Below are 18153 nucleotides of genomic sequence, written 5' to 3'. Positions count from 1 at the left end.
TAATTGTCCATAGAATAAGTTGAATTATGTGAATTGTTAATGTTTTATGATTAGTGATAATATTTGTTGAGGTTGGTAGAAAATTATGCATGAAAATTGTTGAATAATTAAAAGGTTGGATGTTGATATTGAACAGTGGCGTTAATGGAAGTGTAAAGAAAATGAAATGAAGAAATTGAGGAATGCATGTGTTAGGATGATTGGAAATTTGGTAATAAGTGTGTGACATTGGGTAGGTATTATTTGTGTGAAATTGGGTAAGAATTGGGTGGTTTTCGATTTGGAAACTTTGAAAAAGCTTGAGGTTAGTGTCATTGGTGAAAACACAATTTTTAACCAAATTTGACGCAATATAACTTGGCTCTCTGACCCTTAAACTTAATGAAATTTATCTTAAATGAAAATTGTGTCCAAGTAGTTTATGATGTTTGAAGAACGAACTAAAAATAATTTTTACAAAAAAGTTTTGCATGTTAAAAGTTTAGGTTGTAAAATTTAATTCTGCAGCAAATTTTTGAAAACCAGAAGCTCTGGTGTGCGTGCGCACGCATAGACCAGAGCATGTATGAAGCTCGTACGTACGCATGAGAGGATGTGCGTACGCACACCCTAAGGATTTTACAAGTTGTGCATACGCACATCATGATGCGTACGCACAGGCTGGGAACTTCCTTCTGGTGCGTGCAGACGCATGGTATGATGCATACGCATGCATGATGCATATGAACGATGCTCTATTTTATACTAAAACTCTGTTTTTAACTGTTCGACCTTCCCGGCAAGCTTATAACTCTTTGAAACCACTGTTTTGTTGAAAATTCACGATTTTTGAACTATCAACTATTCTTCTAGGTTTTCCAAACCTATGAAAACTCAGTTTAAGGTCCAATAACTGAAATTAGACTTAAGAAAGAGAGTGAACCTATTGACGGAGTTAGATTGACACTTAGGAAGAGTTGGGAAGTGAATAATTTAATTTACGATGCATGGGTAATGTTGAATCATTGAGATATTGATTTTAATAATGAGTTTTGAATAAATTAAAATGATATTGAAAATGAGATTGAATCTGATTGTGATATGTCACTGGGTAAGAGGCAGTGGCATGATCTACTTGCTCCAGGTATAATTGGAGATTTCCGGTAAGATGCAGTAGCGTTGTCCACTTGCTCCAAGTAAAAGTTGAGATTCTAGGTAAGATACAGTGGTGTTGTCTACTTGCTCTGAGTAAAGGTTCGAGATTCCAGGTAAGATGCAAAAGTTGAGTTTTGATACCTTTGCTCCTAGTTGAGAATTGTAACACTGCCTGGGTAAGAGGCAAAGGTGAGGATGTCCCCTTGCTCCGGGTACGTGGGTAAGATGCAAGGGTTGTGGTTTGGTCCCACTTGCTTCGTGTTTGGTGTTTCTATCCAGAGTTCACTAACATATGGTCATGTATATTTTGTTTGAGTATGCTTTGTTTTGGCTTGCCTAATTGTTTAACTGTGATTAACTGCTACTTGTCCTATCTGTTATACTTGTTATCCATATTTTTGTGTTTTTCTTGATTGTATTGTATATGTTTGCATATGAGAGGCTCCTCATATGATGGAGGCATGATAAGGGTTGTTCCACCCGTTAGTTAAGAGGTCTGGCGGAGACAGAAAGTGAAAAGTTAGGCTAGGATTGGAAACCCTAGATAGATTATTGAAATTTCTAGTTAAGAAAAAAATTTAAGTTTGATTTGAGTGCCTGAGTTCAAGAAATACCTCTGGTTTTTAAGGGACCTTATATATTAACTATGCGGGCACTTTTAATATACTGAGAACCCCTAGTTCTCATTCCATATATATTCTGCTATTTTTCATTTTGGGACTGTCATATTTTGTGCTTAAGCTATGTATATATATGTAAATATGTATATATATTCTCCACTGTATATATTATTTTTTGTCCCTCTTAGAAGTTGATTTGGAGAAACAGATTTTAATATCTAGTCTTTTGGGATGTCTCTTGGGTTGTATATATATATATATATATATATATATACCTTGGCGGGCCTTAGCTTCATAGGTCGAGTCTGGAGATTGATATTTGTAACATTTGGAACTCTGATCTTTATACTTATGTTTTTAACCTTTTGTTAAATCTGGTTTACTCGTTTTACATTTATATATCCGAACGAGTGTGATGCAGGTTTCTGTTACGCTTTTGTTTAGCTTCTTCTTTAAGGCTCCTAGTTATAACTTCTTTCAACTATATATATATATACCTCGCCACCTCTACTTTACGACTTAAGCGTAAGGCTTTGTGTGGTAGGGTGTTACATTATGGTATCAGAGTAGTTTGTTCCTGTAGAGCCTGAGAGACGGACTGACTATGCTTCTAAGCGTAGTCTGGGTATATGTATATGCTAATTAGAACATCTAACTGATATATGTGGCATATTTGTTCATGAGCATGCATTTGGGACTTTGAAGGACTAGGCATGAGATATTGAAACTGATAACTTTGATATCACTTGTTTGGTGTGAACAGGAACCAAATCGCGACTTGTGGACCCAGACGTGGTCGAGGTAGAGGTAGAGGTCAAAATAGTAAAGTGGAACTTGAAACGATTGAAAATAATCCCGTAAACTTCATGGTTACACTAGAAAATATGGCTACTACTATACAGGCCACCGCCGAGGTACTTGGCTAACAAGCTAGGAATGGTAACAGCAGAAATGGTTGCAATACCGATGACTTTAGTGACCTTTCTGAAGGTAAATCCACCAATATTTAGAGGAACAACGAACCCCATGGAGGTAGATAATTGGTTTCAGGAGATGGAATGAGCCTTTGCAAGTGCAATAGGTGCCCGAGGATCAGTATGTTGAGTTTTCTACATACCAGGTGATGGGAGAAGCATAATTCTAATGGCAGGAAACACGTTGTCTTCTGAAATGAGACAATGCTGCGATACCTTGGGGCGCCTTCCAATCTAAATTGTACAAGAAATATTTTCCCAACTCAATCAGGACGACAAAGGAGATAGAGTTGCTACAGTTGAAGTGGGGCTCAATGTATGTGGTAGAATACACCAGTAAATTCGGGAAACTATATCGGTTTTCTAAGGTTTGTCAGGGTGCTCTGTAGGACTTTAAAGAATGGAAATGCATTAAATATGAAGGGGCTTACGAGGAGATATTTTGAGTACTGTGGGACCTATGGAGGTCTGGGTCTTCTCAAAGTTGGTAAACAAGAGTAGACTTGCAGAGGAATATTCAAGGAAGGCTGCTATGGCAAAGAATGATCGCTGGGAGTTCCACTGAAAGGAGTACAACCAGAGCTTCACACCAAGGGGCCAAGAATTCAAGAGAAGAGGATACGGGCAACAATTTTGCCAAGGTCACAATAATTTCGGAACGAATGATGATCACCAAGGAAATGGTAGAGGAAAACAGGTGAAAGCTGCTTCAGACGATTTGAGTTGTCAGAAATGTGAGAGCTGTCACCCGAATAGGCCATGCCGTTTTAGTTTGGGCTTATGTTACGCATGCGATCTTTCGGGGCATATGTCCTGGAACTGTCCACTTAGGGAGACTCAGGATGCCAGTCGGTCACAGCAAGTTTGAGGTAATCATAAAACTGGTAACTGAACTCTAATTGCAATATAGGATACTAAAGCACTATATGTATTCATGGCTTATGACGAAAATAAGAATTTAAGAATGAAAATGTGAAGCTTAGTGTTAAACTTAGAACCAAATTTTATCGTGCCGTGTAGTATATTACCGTTAGACCTTACAGAGCTTTAGGAGATTTTGGCTAGCGTGGAGCAAAAATTTTTAGAGACAAACGAATCAGAGTGCGGCAGCAGGAGCGCGGGGGTTGTAAAGATGTTAGGACTACTTGAGTTAAAAGAAAACTATTCTCACGTACTTTTGTGGTGAACGATATTTTCGAGGGCGAAAATTTTTATTAGGGGGTAGGATGTAAACTCTGAGAAATTAATAAATAATTAGCTAATAAATTAATTATTATTCAAAGAAATTAGAAAATTAAATTTTATAGTTTAGAAAAATAGAAATATTAAAAATACGTATGTTGACACTAATTTTAAAGATTTTGGCCCAAAATCGGGCCAACGAGCCGAACCGATTAGACTGGATCCAAACCGGGCCCAAGACCCAATATATGAGGCCATATCCCAGCCTCCTCTTTCCTAACTCACATGGAATCATGTAGATGAAAGGAGAAAAAGCTTAAAAAACCCTAACTTAATCTTTTTCCCATTTCAATTCACCAGATCTTTCAATCCGAAGCTCTAATCGTCGCACCGTTTACGGCCATGCGATCACCACGTCGAGCTCTTTCAAACCATCCAAACAAAGTGATACTGGATTGATGTTTTTTCACTCAGCCTCTCCCTCCCCAATTTCAAAAATTTTGGGTTTTGTATTAAAGAATTGAATGATTTTGATGGTTTAGGTGAACTCTAGCAATGAAAAATCACTAGCTTTGTCTAAAACAATCTTGGGAACAATAAAAAGCCTTGAACCCTAGTGAATTATTGAATTAGTGAACCCTATATTAATTATAGTGATATTGTGTGAATTAGATTGTGTTTCTTATTGATTTGGTGTCCAATTGGTGGTTTGGAACAAAATTCTAGTGGTAGAGCTTGTGGAATTGACATTTGGAAGCTTGGAGCTTGTGAAAAGAGAGGTTTTGAGGCATTGTTGGCTTAGGAAAGAATCAACCAAGGTATGGTTTTAGTTTCTCGTAGTTAATATATAATGTTGTGTGAAAAGTTAGGCTAATCATCCATATGGTAAGTTGAATTATGTGAATTGTTAATGTTTTATGATTAATGGTAATATATGTTGAGGTTGGTGGAAAATTATGCATGAAAATTGTTGAATAATTAAAAGGTTGGATATTGATATTGAACGGTGGAGTTAATGGAAGAGTGTGAATAAAATGAAATGAAGAAATTTAGTAATGTAAGTGTTAGGATGATTGAAAATTTGGAAATAAGTGTGTGACATTGTGTAGGTATTATTTGTGTGGAATTGGGTATGAATGGGTTGGTTTTGGATTTGGAAACTTTGGAAAAACTTGAGGTTTGTGCCTTTGGTGAAAACACAATTTTTAACCAAATTTGACGCATTGTAACTTGGATCTCGGATCCTCAAATTTAATGAAATTTATCTTAAATGAAAATTAGGTCCGAGTAGTTTATGACGTTTGAAGAATGGACTAAAAAAGAATTTTAACGAAAAAGTTATGTGCATTTGAAGTTTAGGTTGTAAAATTGAATTCTACAGCAAATTTTTGAAAACCCGAAACTCTGGTGTGTGTGCGTACGCACACTATCGTGCGCATGCACAGACCAGAGCATGTGGGAAGCTCGTGCGTACACACGAGCGGGTGTGTTTATGCACACCCTGAGGATTTTACAAGTTGTGCGTGTGTACACTATGATGCGTATGCACAAGCTGGGAAGTTCCTTCTAGTGCGTGCGTACGCACAAATTAAGAAAATTGTATGGTACTTTGTTTTATACTAAAACTCTATTTTATACTAAAACTCTGTCTTTAACTATTTGACCTTCCCGACAAGCTTGTAACCCTCCAAAACCACTGTTTTGTTGAAAATTCAAGATTTTGAACTATCAACCATTCTTATAGGTTTTCCAAACCTATGAAAACTCTATTTAAGGTCTGATAACTAGATTTAGGCTTAAGAAAGAGAGTGAACCTATTGACGAAGTTAGATTGACACTGAGAAAGAGTAGTGAAGTGAATAATTTAATTTACGATACATAGACGATGTTTAATGATTGAGATATTGAGGATGATGAGATTGATTTTAATAACGAGTTTTGAATAATTGAAATGATATTAAAAATGAGATTGAATCTAATTGTGATATGTCACCGGGTAAGAGGTAGTGGCATGATCTACTTACTCCGGGTAAAAGTTGAGATTTTGGGTAAGATGCAGTAGTGTCGTCTACTTGCTTCGGGTAAAGGTTTGAGACTCTGAGTAAGATACAAAAGTTGAGTTTTGACACCTTCGCTCCTGGTTGAGAATTGTAACACCGCCTGGGTAAGAGGCAAGGGTGAGGATGTCCCCTTGCTCTGGGTACACAGATAAGATGCAAGGGTTGCGGTTTGGTCCCACTTGCTCCGTGTTTGGCGTTCTTCCAGGGTTTGCTACTGGACATGTCGGGTTTGGCTATATAACTGATAGATGAGATTCATCAGCCATAGGACAGACATGCATCATATGCACTTGTATGTTTTTGTTTGAGTATGCATTGTTTCGGTTTGCTTAATTGTTTAACTATGATTAATTGCTACTTGTCCTATCTACTGTACTTGCTATCCATATTTTTGTGTTTTTCTTGATTATATTGTATGTATTTGCATCTGAGAGACCCCTCATAGGGTGGAGGCGTGATGAAGGTTGTTCCACCCGGTAGTTAGGAGGTATGGGAGAGACAGAAAGTGAAGAGTTAGGCTAGGATTGGAAACCCTAGATAGATTACTGAAATTTCTAGTTAAGAAAAAAATTTAAATTGGATTTGATTGTCAGAGTTCTAGGAATGCCTCTGCCTTTTTCTGGACCTTATATATTAACTATGCGGGCACTTTTACCATACTGAGAATCCCCGTTTCTCATTCTATATATATTCTGCTTTTTTTCAGATGCAAGTTGAGAAGCACCTTGTTGAGCATCTGGAGACCGTCCGTTCAAGCAAAGATTTCATTTTGGGGATATTATATTTTGTGCTTAAGCTATGTATATATATTTAGATATGTATATATGTATATATATATTCTCCACTGTATATATTGTATTTTGTGGTCTGGAAAAACAGGTTTAGTATCTAGTCTTTTGGGATGTCTCTTGAGTTGTGTGTATATATATACATACATACATACATATATATATATATATATATATGCCAAGTTTGGAGCTTGATATTTGTATCTTTTGGAACTTTAGTCTTTATCCTTTTGTTCAATCTGGTTTACTCGTTTTTTGTTTATTCGAACGAGTGTGATGCGGTTTTCTATTACGCTTTTGTTTAACTTCTTTTTCAAGGCTCCTAGTCATAACTTCTTTCAACTATATATATATGTATGTTTTTTCTTTTAGTGGTCGTAATACTGATGGGAAGCAGAAGCTGGTGAATTAAAAATTTATTAAAATGGTTACGTTGCAAGTATAGTTCTTAACTCACTGAAAATCTGCCTATCAATTTAGAAATATGTCACAGAGAGTTTAAATTAAAATTACTGGGAGTTTTAAGTCCCAGGTCGTCTCCCAACGAGTTGTAGAAAAGTGTGCTGTTTTATTAATCAGATGTTCCAAGAAGTTGAGCTAAGTAAATTGGAATTTAAATTGAGGGATTTTTAAATAATATAAATAAAAGCCTTGACTGAGAATTGATTGGTTAGAATCTCTATCATTGATGGAGTGATTTTTTAAGATTGATTTATAATTAACGGTTACTCTGTTTGGTTATCCTTTACTAGGTAAGGGAAAGTCAAACAAGTTGGAATGCCAGATCTGTTCACAAGTTGCAACCCACTTAGTTCAAAGAGATTGGCGTTGGTGACAGGATAGCAATCCAACATTTAATCCAACTACAAATTTTTTCCTTCAATCCTTCTAACTCAAGAGTTCCTTTTAATCAACTCCCCATCAAGTAAGGAAACTACTCACGCATTGTAAATAAAGAATCCATAGCACATGAAAGGGAATTAAAAGAAGACATGATTATTGGAATTGAAGTTGAATTAAAAAGAAATAATCCTTGCATTAATTAATCATAAAAGCATTCAAATACAAAATTGAACAAAGTAAAGAACACGGAAGAATGAAACCAAGTTAAGAAAACGAACTAGAATGACGAAGTCTTGATGAGGGGAAATAACTCTTCTCAATGTTCCAATGCTCAGATCAATTCAAAATTAGAATCCTAAAAACCTAGAGAGAAAAACCTAAGAGAGTAAAAAAAAACTAGATCTAAAACTTGCTGAATGAATGTGTGTGTTGTTTCTTGATGAGCGGATATTTTATACGCTTTTTGGGGTTAATTTCATATAGATTTTAGTATGTTTTAGTTGGTTTTTAGTTTATTTTCATTAGTTTCTAGGAAAAATCCACAATTCTGGACTCTACTATGAGTTTGTGTATTTTTCTGTAATTTCAGGTATTTTCTGGCTGAAATTGAGGGAGCTGAGCAAAAATCTGATTCAGGCTGAAAAAGGACTGCGGATGCTGTTGGATTCTGACCTCCCTGCACTCAAAATGGATTTTCTGGAGCTACAAGACTCCAAATGGCGTGCTTCCAATTGCGTTGGAAGGTAGACATCCAGGGCTTTCCAGCAATTTATAATAGTCCACACTTTGCTCAAGGATAGACGATGTAAACTGGCGTTCAACGCCAGCTCTCTACCCAATTCTGGCGTCCAGCGCCAGAAACAAGTTGCAAGTTGGAGTTCAACGCCAAAAAAGGATCCAAAGCTGGCGTTGAACGCCCAAAACAGCCCCAGGCACGTGAGAAGCTTTAGTCTCAGCCCCAGCACACACCAAGTGGGCCCCAGAAATGGATTTCTGCACTATCTGTTATAGTTTACTCATTTTCTGTAAACCTAGGTTACTAGTTTAGCATTTAAACAACTTTTAGAGATCTATTTTGCATCTCATGACATTTTTTAGATCAAAACTTTATACTCTTTGACGGCACGAGTCTCTAAACTCCATTGTTGGGGGTGAGGAGCTCTGCTGTGTCTCGATGAATTAATGCAAGTATTTCTATTTTCCATTAAAACATGCGTGTTCCTATCTAAGATATCCATTCACGCCTAACTATGGAGAAGGTGATGATCAGTGACACTCATCACCTTCCTCAATCCATGAACGTGTGTCTGACAATCACTTCCGTTCTACATCAGATTGAATGAATATCTCTTAGATTCCCTAATCAGAATCTTCGTGGTATAAGCTAGATTGATGGCGGCATTCATGAGAATCCGGAAAGTCTAAACCTTGTCTGCGGTATTCCGAGTAGGATTCTGGGATTGGATGGCTATGACGAACTTCAAACTCGCAAGTGATGGGCGTAGCGACAGACGCAAAAGGATAGTAAATCCTATTCCGGTACGACTGAGAACCTGCAGATGATTAGTCGTGCGGTGACAGCGCACCTGGACCCTTTTCATTGGAAGGATGGATGGTAGCCATTGACAACGGTGATCCACCTACACACAGCTTGCCATATGAGGACGTGCGTGCATGAATCAGAGGACAGAGGAAAGCAGAGATTCTGAAGACAAAGCATCTCCAAAACTCCAACATATTATCTATTATTGCATAACAAGTAACCTTTAATCCATGCTCTCTTGTTTATTCGCAACTCAACTGATAAATATAATTGACTTCCTGACTAAGAATTGCAAGATAACCATAGATTGCTTCAAACCAACAATCTCCGTGGGATTCGACCCTTACTCACGTAAGGTATTACTTGGACGACCCAGTGCACTTGCTGGTTAGTGGTACGAGTGTGAAAAGTGTGATTCACAATTCGTGCACCAAGTTTTTGGCGCCGTTGCCAGGGATTGTTCGTGTTAGGAAAATTTTTCTTTTTGGTTTAGAGTCTCTTATTATTGTTCTTGGTTAAAATTTTATACTTCTTCAAAACAAGTGTTACATTTACTGCCCAATTGGCTAGAGCATTGGTCTAAGTCCGTGGCAGTTTGGTATACTCTTTTTAAAAATCTTTTTCAAAAATAATAATTTCTCTATTAAATTTTGTGCCAAACTTTAAGTTTGGTGTTTTCTTTTTGATTTCCCTTTTGGTTTTCGAAAATTTTAGTTTAGTTTTCTAAAAATTTTAAGTTTGGTGTTCCTTGGTGTTTTCCCTCCAAAATTTTCAAAAACAAGGAGCATCAGATCTAAAAATCCTAAATCTTGTGCCATCTTATTGTTTTTCTCTCTCCTCTTTAAATTCAAAAATATCTTTTCTCTCTATTTTAAATCAAATTTTCGAAATTTACCTTTAAAAATTCAGATTTTTTTTAAATTTAAAATCTTTTTCAAAAATCATCATATCCTTTTTAAAACTTCCTAACCACTTTCTCTCTCCTCATTTTTTCAAAAATTTTCAACCATTTTTGTTTATTTTATTTTAATTTATTTCATTTTTGAATTAAATAAATAAATAAATAAATAAAAATAAATTTTTTTATTTGACATCATATCCCTTTCTCCATTATGGATCTAAGTGAAAATGAACAATCCAGGAGGACTCTGGGGTCATATGCTAACCCCTCTACTGCTTCATATGGGAGTAGTATCTGCATACCCTCCATTGGAGTCAGTAGCTTTGAGTTGAATCCTCAGCTCATTATCATGGTGCAGCAAAGTTGCCAGTATTCCGGTCTTCTACAGGAAGAACCTACAGAGTTTCTGGCACAATTTTTACAAATTGCTGACACAGTACATGATAAGAAAATAGATCAGGATGTCTACAGACTATTACTGTTTCCATTTGCTGTAAAAGATCAAGCTAAGAGGTGGTTAAATAACCAACCTAAGGCCAGCATAAGGACATGGAAACAGCTGACAGAAAAATTCCTGAATCAATACTTTCCCCCAAAACGGATGACACAGCTAAGGCTGGACATCCAAGGCTTTAAACAAGGAGATAAGGAATCTCTTTATGATGCCTGGGAGAGATACAGAGAGATGCTACGAAAATTCTCCTCTGAAATGTTTTCAGAGTGGGTTCAGTTAGACATCTTTTATTATGGGCTTGCAGAAGGAGCTCAGATGTCTTTAGATTACTCAGCTGGTGGATCTATCCACATGAGAAAGACAATTGAAGAGGCTCAAGAGCTCATTGATACAGTTGCCAGGAATCAGCATCTGTACCTAAGCAGTGACCCTTCCATGAAAGAAGAGGTTAAAACAGTAACTGCTGAACTCAGCCCTGTAAAACAAGCTGCTGAATTCAATCAGCAATTGGACTTTCTAACAAAGCAGTTAGCCGAATTCAAGGATAAACTACAAGAGACAAGGATGGCTAATATAAATATGGAAGAACAATTGAAGTAAACAAAGCAGCAGCTGTCAAGACAAATAACAGAAGAATGCCAAGCAGTTCAATTAAGAAGTGGGAAAACATTAAATACCCCACCTCAAGGTAGCAAAGAGCTAAGGAATGAGCAAACCACCCAAAATTTACCTGAGGACAGTAAGAGCCCAGGGAAAAATAATTCTGGCATTAAAACGCCAGCAATCTGGTGGAAGGCTGGCGCTGAACGCCCAGACCATGCCCAAGACTAGCGTTCAACGCCAGTAACAAGCAAGGACTGGCATTCAATGCTAGAAACAAGCAAGGATCTGGCGTTGAACGCCCAAAATGGGCAGGATCTGGCATTGAACGCCCAAAATGGGCACAGTTCTGGCGTTCAGACGCCAGGAACAGACAAGGAGTTGGCATCTAACGTCACTCCAGCTTCTAACTCTGGCACTTAATTGCCAGTGAGGGATCAGACACACACAAGTGCTGATGACAACCCCTCTAAAAAGGCTTCTTCAACCACTTCTGTAGGCAATAAACCTACAGCAACTAAGGTTGAGGAATATAAAGCCAAGATACCTTATCCTCAAAAACTCCGGAAAGAGGAGCAGGATAAGCAATTTACTCGCTTTGCAGATTATCTCAGGACTCTTGAAATAAAGATTCCATTTGCAAAGGCACTTGAGCAAATACCTTCTTATGCCAAGTTCATGAAAGAGATCCTGAGTCATAAAAAGGATTGGAGAGAAACAAAGAGTTCTCCTCACTGAAGAATGCAGTGCAGTCATTCTAAAAATCTTTCCTGAAAAGCTTAAAGACCCTGGGAGTTTTCTGATACCATGCATATTAGAAGGTAATTGCACCAACACAGCTTTATGCGATCTTGGGGCAAGCATCAACCTAATACCTGCATCCACTATCAGAAAGCTTGGCTTAACTGAAGAAGTTAAACCAACCCGGATATGTCTCCAACTTGCTGATGGCTCCATTAAATACCCATCAGGCGTGATTGAAGACATGATTGTCAAAGTTGGGCCATTCGCCTTTCCCACTGACTTTGTAGTGCTGGAAATGGAGGAGCACAAGAGTGCTACTCTCATTCTAGGAAGACCCTTCCTAGCAACTGGACGAACCCTCATTGATGTCCAACAAGGGGAAATAACCCTGAGAGTCAATGATGATGAGTTTAAATTGAATGCTGTCAAAGCCATGCAGCATCCAGACACATCAAAAGACTGCATGAAAGTTGATCTTATTGACTCTTTGGTAGAAGAGATCAACATGGCTGAGAGTCTCGAATCAGAGTTGGAAGACATCTTTAAAGATATTCAGCCTGATTTGGAGGATTCAGAGGAGATGAAAGAGCCTCTGAAATTTCCTCTGGAAGAGGAAAAACCTCCTAAACCCGAGCTCAAACCATTACCACCATCCCTGAAATATGTATTTCTGGGAGAAGGTGACACTTTTCCAGTGATCATAAGCTCTGCTTTAAATCCACAGGAAGAGGAAGCACTTATTCAAGTGCTAAGGACACACAAAATAGCTCTTGGGTGGTCCATAGGTGACCTTAAGGGCATAAGCCCACCTAGATGCATGCACAAAATCTTATTGGAAGATAATGCTAAACCAGTGGTTCAACCACAGAGGCGGCTAAATCCAGCCATGAAGGAAGTAGTGCAGAAAGAGGTCACCAAATTACTAGAGGATGGGATTATTTATCCTATTTCTGATAGCCCCTGGGTGAGCCCTGTCCAAGTCGTCCCAAAAAAGGGAGGCATGACAGTGATTCATAATGAAAAAAATGAACTGGTTCCTACAAGAACAATTACAGGGTGGCGCATGTGTATTGACTACAGAAGGCTCAATACAGCCACCAGAAAGGATCATTTTCCTTTACCATTCATAGACCAGATGCTAGAAAGACTGGCAGGTTATGATTATTACTGCTTTTTGGATGGCTACTCAGGCTATAACCAGATTGCAGTAGATCCCCAGGATCAAGAGAAAACAGCATTCACATGTCCATCTGGAGTGTTTGCTTATAGAAGGATGCCATTTGGGCTGTGTAATGCGCCTGCAACCTTCCAGAGATGCATGCTCTCTATTTTCTCTGATATGGTGGAAAAATTTCTAGAAGTCTTCATGGATGACTTCTCAGTATATGGAGACTCATTCAGCTCCTATCTTGATCACCTGAAACTTATCCTGAAGAGATGTCAAGAGACCAACCTAGTCTTAAACTGGGAAAAATGTCACTCCATGGTGACTGAAGGGATTGTCCTTGGGCATAAAATCTCAAACAAGGGAATAGAGGTGGATCAAGCAAAAATAGAGATAATTGAAAAATTACCACCACCTGCCAATGTTAAGGCAATCAGAAGCTTTCTCGGGCATGCAGGATTCTATAGGAGGTTTATAAAGGATTTTTCAAAAATCGCAAAACCTCTAAGCAATCTGCTAGCTGCTGACACGCCATTTGTGTTTGACACAGAGTGTCTGCAGGCGTTTGAAATGCTGAAAGCTAAGCTGGTCACAGCACCAGTTATTTCTGCACCAGACTGGACATTACCATTTGAGCTAATGTGTGATGCCAGTGATCACGCCATTGGTGCAGTATTGGGACAGAGGCATGACAAGCTTCTGCATGTCATTTATTATGCTAGTCGCGTTTTAAATGATGCCCAGAAAAATTACACAACCACAGAAAAAGAATTACTTGCAGTGGTTTATGCCATTGACAAGTTCAGATCATACTTAGTAGGATCAAAAGTGATTGTGTATACTGACCATGCTGCTCTTAAATATCTACTCACAAAGCAGGATTCAAAACCCATGCTCATCAGATGGGTATTGCTTCTGCAAGAGTTTGATATAGAAATAAGAGATAGAAAAGGGACAGAGAACCAAGTGGCTGATCATCTGTCCCGGATAGAGCCAGTAGAAGGGACGTCCCTCCCCTCTCTTGAGATCTCTGAGACTTTTCCGGATGAGCATTTATTTGCCATCCAGGAAACACCATGGTTTGCCGATATTGCAAACTATAAAGCTGCAAGGTTCATACCCAAGGAGTACAACAGGCAACAAAAGAAAAAATTAATCACTGATGCAAAGTACTACTTGTGGGATGAACCCTATCTCTTTAAGAGATGTGGAGATGGAATAATCCGTAGGTGTGTTCCTAGAGAAGAAGCGTAGAGGATCCTATGGCATTGCCATGGATCTCAATATGGAGGCCATTTCGGGGGTGAGCGAACAGCCACCAAGGTCCTCCAATGTGGCTTCTATTGGCCCACACTCTATAGAGATTTCCGAGAGTTTGTACGTAATTGTGACAGTTGCCAAAGAGCTGGTAATCTGCCCCATGGTTACACCATGCCTCAACAAGGAATCTTGGAGATTGAGTTGTTTGACATATGGGGAATTGACTTCATGGGACCTTTCCCACCATCATTCTCAAACACTTATATTCTGGTGGTAGTTGACTATGTATCAAAATGGGTTGAGGCCATTGCCACACCCACCAATGATACTAAAACAGTGCTGAAGTTCCTCCAGAAACATATCTTTAGCAGGTTTGGTGTCCCTAGAGTACTGATAAGTGATGGGGGCACTCACTTTTGCAACAAACAGCTTTACTCTGCCATGGTTCGGTATGGGATTCGCCACAAGGTAGCTACTCCATATCATCCACAAACTAATGGGCAAGCTGAAGTCTCTAACAGAGAATTAAAGAGAATCCTAGAATGGACAGTAAGTACCCGTAGAAAAGATTGGGCACGGAGTTTGGATGATGCTCTGTGGGCTTACAGAACAGCATTCAAGACCCCTATAGGGACATCTCCATACCAACTTGTGTATGGTAAGGCATGTGACCTGCCCGTGGAACTGGAACATAAAGCCTACTGGGCAACCAGATTCCTAAACTTTGATGCCAAATTAGCAGGAGAAAAAAGATTGCTCCAGCTGAATGAGCTAGAGGAATTCAGATTCACTACTTTCGAAAATGCCAAGCTTTATAAAGAGAAATAAAAAAAGTGGCATGATAGAAAGATATCATCTAGAATCTTTAAACCAGGACAGAAGGTTCTGCTGTTTAACTCTAGACTCAGGCTATTCCCCGGGAAACTGAAATCCCGGTGGAGGGGACCATATGTGATTACAAGTGTATCACCATATGGTTATGTGGAGCTTCAAGATATTGATTCTGATAAGAAGTTCATTGTCAATGGACAGAGAATCAAGCACTATCTTGAAGGCAACATTGAGCAAGAGTGCTCAAGGCTGAAGCTAGATTAAAAGCTCAGCAAGGTCCAGCTAAAGACAATAAAGAGGCGCTTGCTGGGAGGCAACCCAGCCATGGGGCATCAATCCTCTAAGCATTTTGCCCTATTTTTATTTTTATTTGTTTATATAAAGTTCATTAATAACAATGTAAAAAAATCAATTGCATAAGTTCACAGGGTTACAGAAGGAATCTGCACACAAAACAGAGAAAAAGAGCTCACTGGCAAGAAAACGCCAGTAAGAGCCTGTTTTGGGCGTTCAGTGCCCAAAAGAGGCATCCAGTGGGCGCTGAATGCCAGTAAGGATAGCTATCTGGCGTTCAACGCCAGAAAAGGGCAACAACTGGGCGTTGAACACCCAGGAGAGCAGCATTTGGGCGTTGAATGCCCAAAACAGGCAGCGTTTGGGCGTTCAAACGCCAGGATGATGGGAAGGAGGTAATTTCATTTCTTCTTAATATTTTTCATTCTAATTTTAAATTTCCATGTTTCAAATCATGATTTCTTTCATACACATGTTAAGAACCCTGATTTCTAAAATCCTTAATTTCTAAAAATCCTACTTTAAAAATATCAAATGTATCTTAATCCATAAGCACAAATCCTCTTTTTCAATCCAATTCAACTCTTTTCCAAAAATCTTTTCAACTCATCAATATCTTTTTCAAATCTCCACATTATCTTTTTCAAAATCTAGATCTATCTTTTTCAAAAATTTTTCATATCTTTTCAATTTTAAACTATATCCTCTCTTATCATATCTTCTATCTTATATTTTCCAAATCAATCTTTTTTATCATATCTTTTCTAAACTTTCGAACCCAACCCCTCCCTTTAAATATGGGTTCGGACTCCCCCCTCCATCAACAATTGCACCTAGCTCTCCTTCTATCCCTCTCCTTTCTTTTCTTTTGCTTGAGGACAAGCAAACCTCTAAGTTTGGTGTGTTTATCCGTGATCACTAAGATCATGGCTCCTAAGGGAAAACAACCCACTTCAAGAGGCAAGAAAGAGAGCGTTCCAAAACCACTTTAGAATCAAGGGAAGTTCTTATCTAAAGAACATTCAGACCATTATTACAAAATAATGGGTCTAAGATTAGTGATCCCGGAAGTTAGATTCGATCTGAAAGAAGACGAATATCCGGAGATCCAGGAGCAAATTCGAATCAGGAACTGGGAGGTCCTAGCTAATCCTGAGACGAAAGTGGGAAGGAATATGGTCCAGGAGTTCTATGCTAACATGTGGCAGACAGACAAGCAAAAACTATCTGGAACTGCTTTCTATGAATATCGGACCGTGGTCAGAGGAAAGATTGTTCATACCAACCCTGACAAGATCAGGGAGATCTTAAAGCTACCTCAGCTGAAAGATGATCCAGACTCTTTCAACAGGAGAATGATGAGAACAGACAAGGGCCTGGATAAGATTCTAGAGGATATATGTATCCCTGGAGCCAGGTGGACCACCAGCACGAAGGGTGTCCCAAATCAACTCAAAAGAGAAGATCTCAAACCAGTCGCCAGAGGATGGCTGGACTTCATTGGGCATTCTCTGCTGCCCACCAGCAACCGTTCTGAAGTCACTGTTAAAAGAGCAGTGATGATCCATTGCATCATGATGGGAAAAGAAGTGGAAGTTCATCAACTGATTTCAACTGAATTCTACAAAATTGCTAATAAAAATTCTAAAGAGGCCAGGTTGGCTTACCCAAGCTTGATTTCTCTGCTCTGCAAGGACGCTGGAGTAAGGATGGGAATAACTGAGTATATCTCAATTGAGAAACCAATCACCAAAGCATCAATGGAAAAACAACAAGCACAGGATGACCCCATCAAGAAGAAAACACAAGAATTTCTCCCAGAAATCCCTCAATCTGAATATTGGGAGTATCTTGAAACATCAGTTACCAAGATGCAAGAAGCTATGGAACAAATAATAAAGGAACAAAAGGAACAAAGTCAAATTCTTTGCTATTTGATTAAAGAACAGGAAGAGCAAGGGCGTGACTTGAGGGAATTGAAGCGCCAGAAGTTATCTCTTGAAGGACCAAGCACCCCACAGATCCGAGGAACATCCACTTTCCAGAACAAAGGTTGTTAAATTCCAATTTCTGCTTTAACTCTGTGATAGTTGTCGTTATAAGAGTTTACCTTAGGAGTCATATAGTAGTAATTAGTGTCTATTTTGATTTTACCTCCAATTAAGTTATAGTCTATTTTTCTCATCATCAGCAAACATGAATAAAATAGTAGATCTTTTGAATAAGAGGCAATAAAATTCGAGTTTTTAATAAGAAAAATTCTAATTAGTAACATGTGGTGGCAATGCTTTCTGTCTTCTGAATGAATGCTTGAACAGTGCATATGTCTTTTGAATTTGTTGTTTAAGACTGTTAAATATGTTGGCTCTTGAAAGAATGATGAACATGAGACATGTTATTGATAATCTGAAAAATCATAAAAATGATTCTTGAAGCAAGAAAAAGCAGCAAAGAACAAAGCTTGCAGAAAAAAAAAAGAGAGAGAAAGAGAAAGCAAGCAGAAAAAGCCAAAGCTCTTAAAACCAAAAGGCAAGGGTAATAGAAAGGATCCCAAGGCTTTGAGCATCAGTGGATAGGAGGGCCTAAAGGAATAAAATCCTGGCCTAAGCGGCTAAACCAAGCTGTCCCTAGCCATGCGCTTGTGGCGTGAAGGTGTCAAGTGAAAACTTAAGACTGAGCGGTTAAAGTCAAGGTCCAAAGCAAAAAGAAGAGTATGCTTAAGAACCCTGGACACCTCTAATTGGGGACTTTAGCAAAGCT

Source organism: Arachis ipaensis, chromosome B10, assembly GCF_059453495.1.
Source record: "Arachis ipaensis isolate K30076 ecotype BB chromosome B10, ASM5945349v1, whole genome shotgun sequence".
Lineage (NCBI taxonomy): Eukaryota > Viridiplantae > Streptophyta > Magnoliopsida > Fabales > Fabaceae > Arachis > Arachis ipaensis.
Note: the sequence above shows the minus strand (reverse complement) of the source record.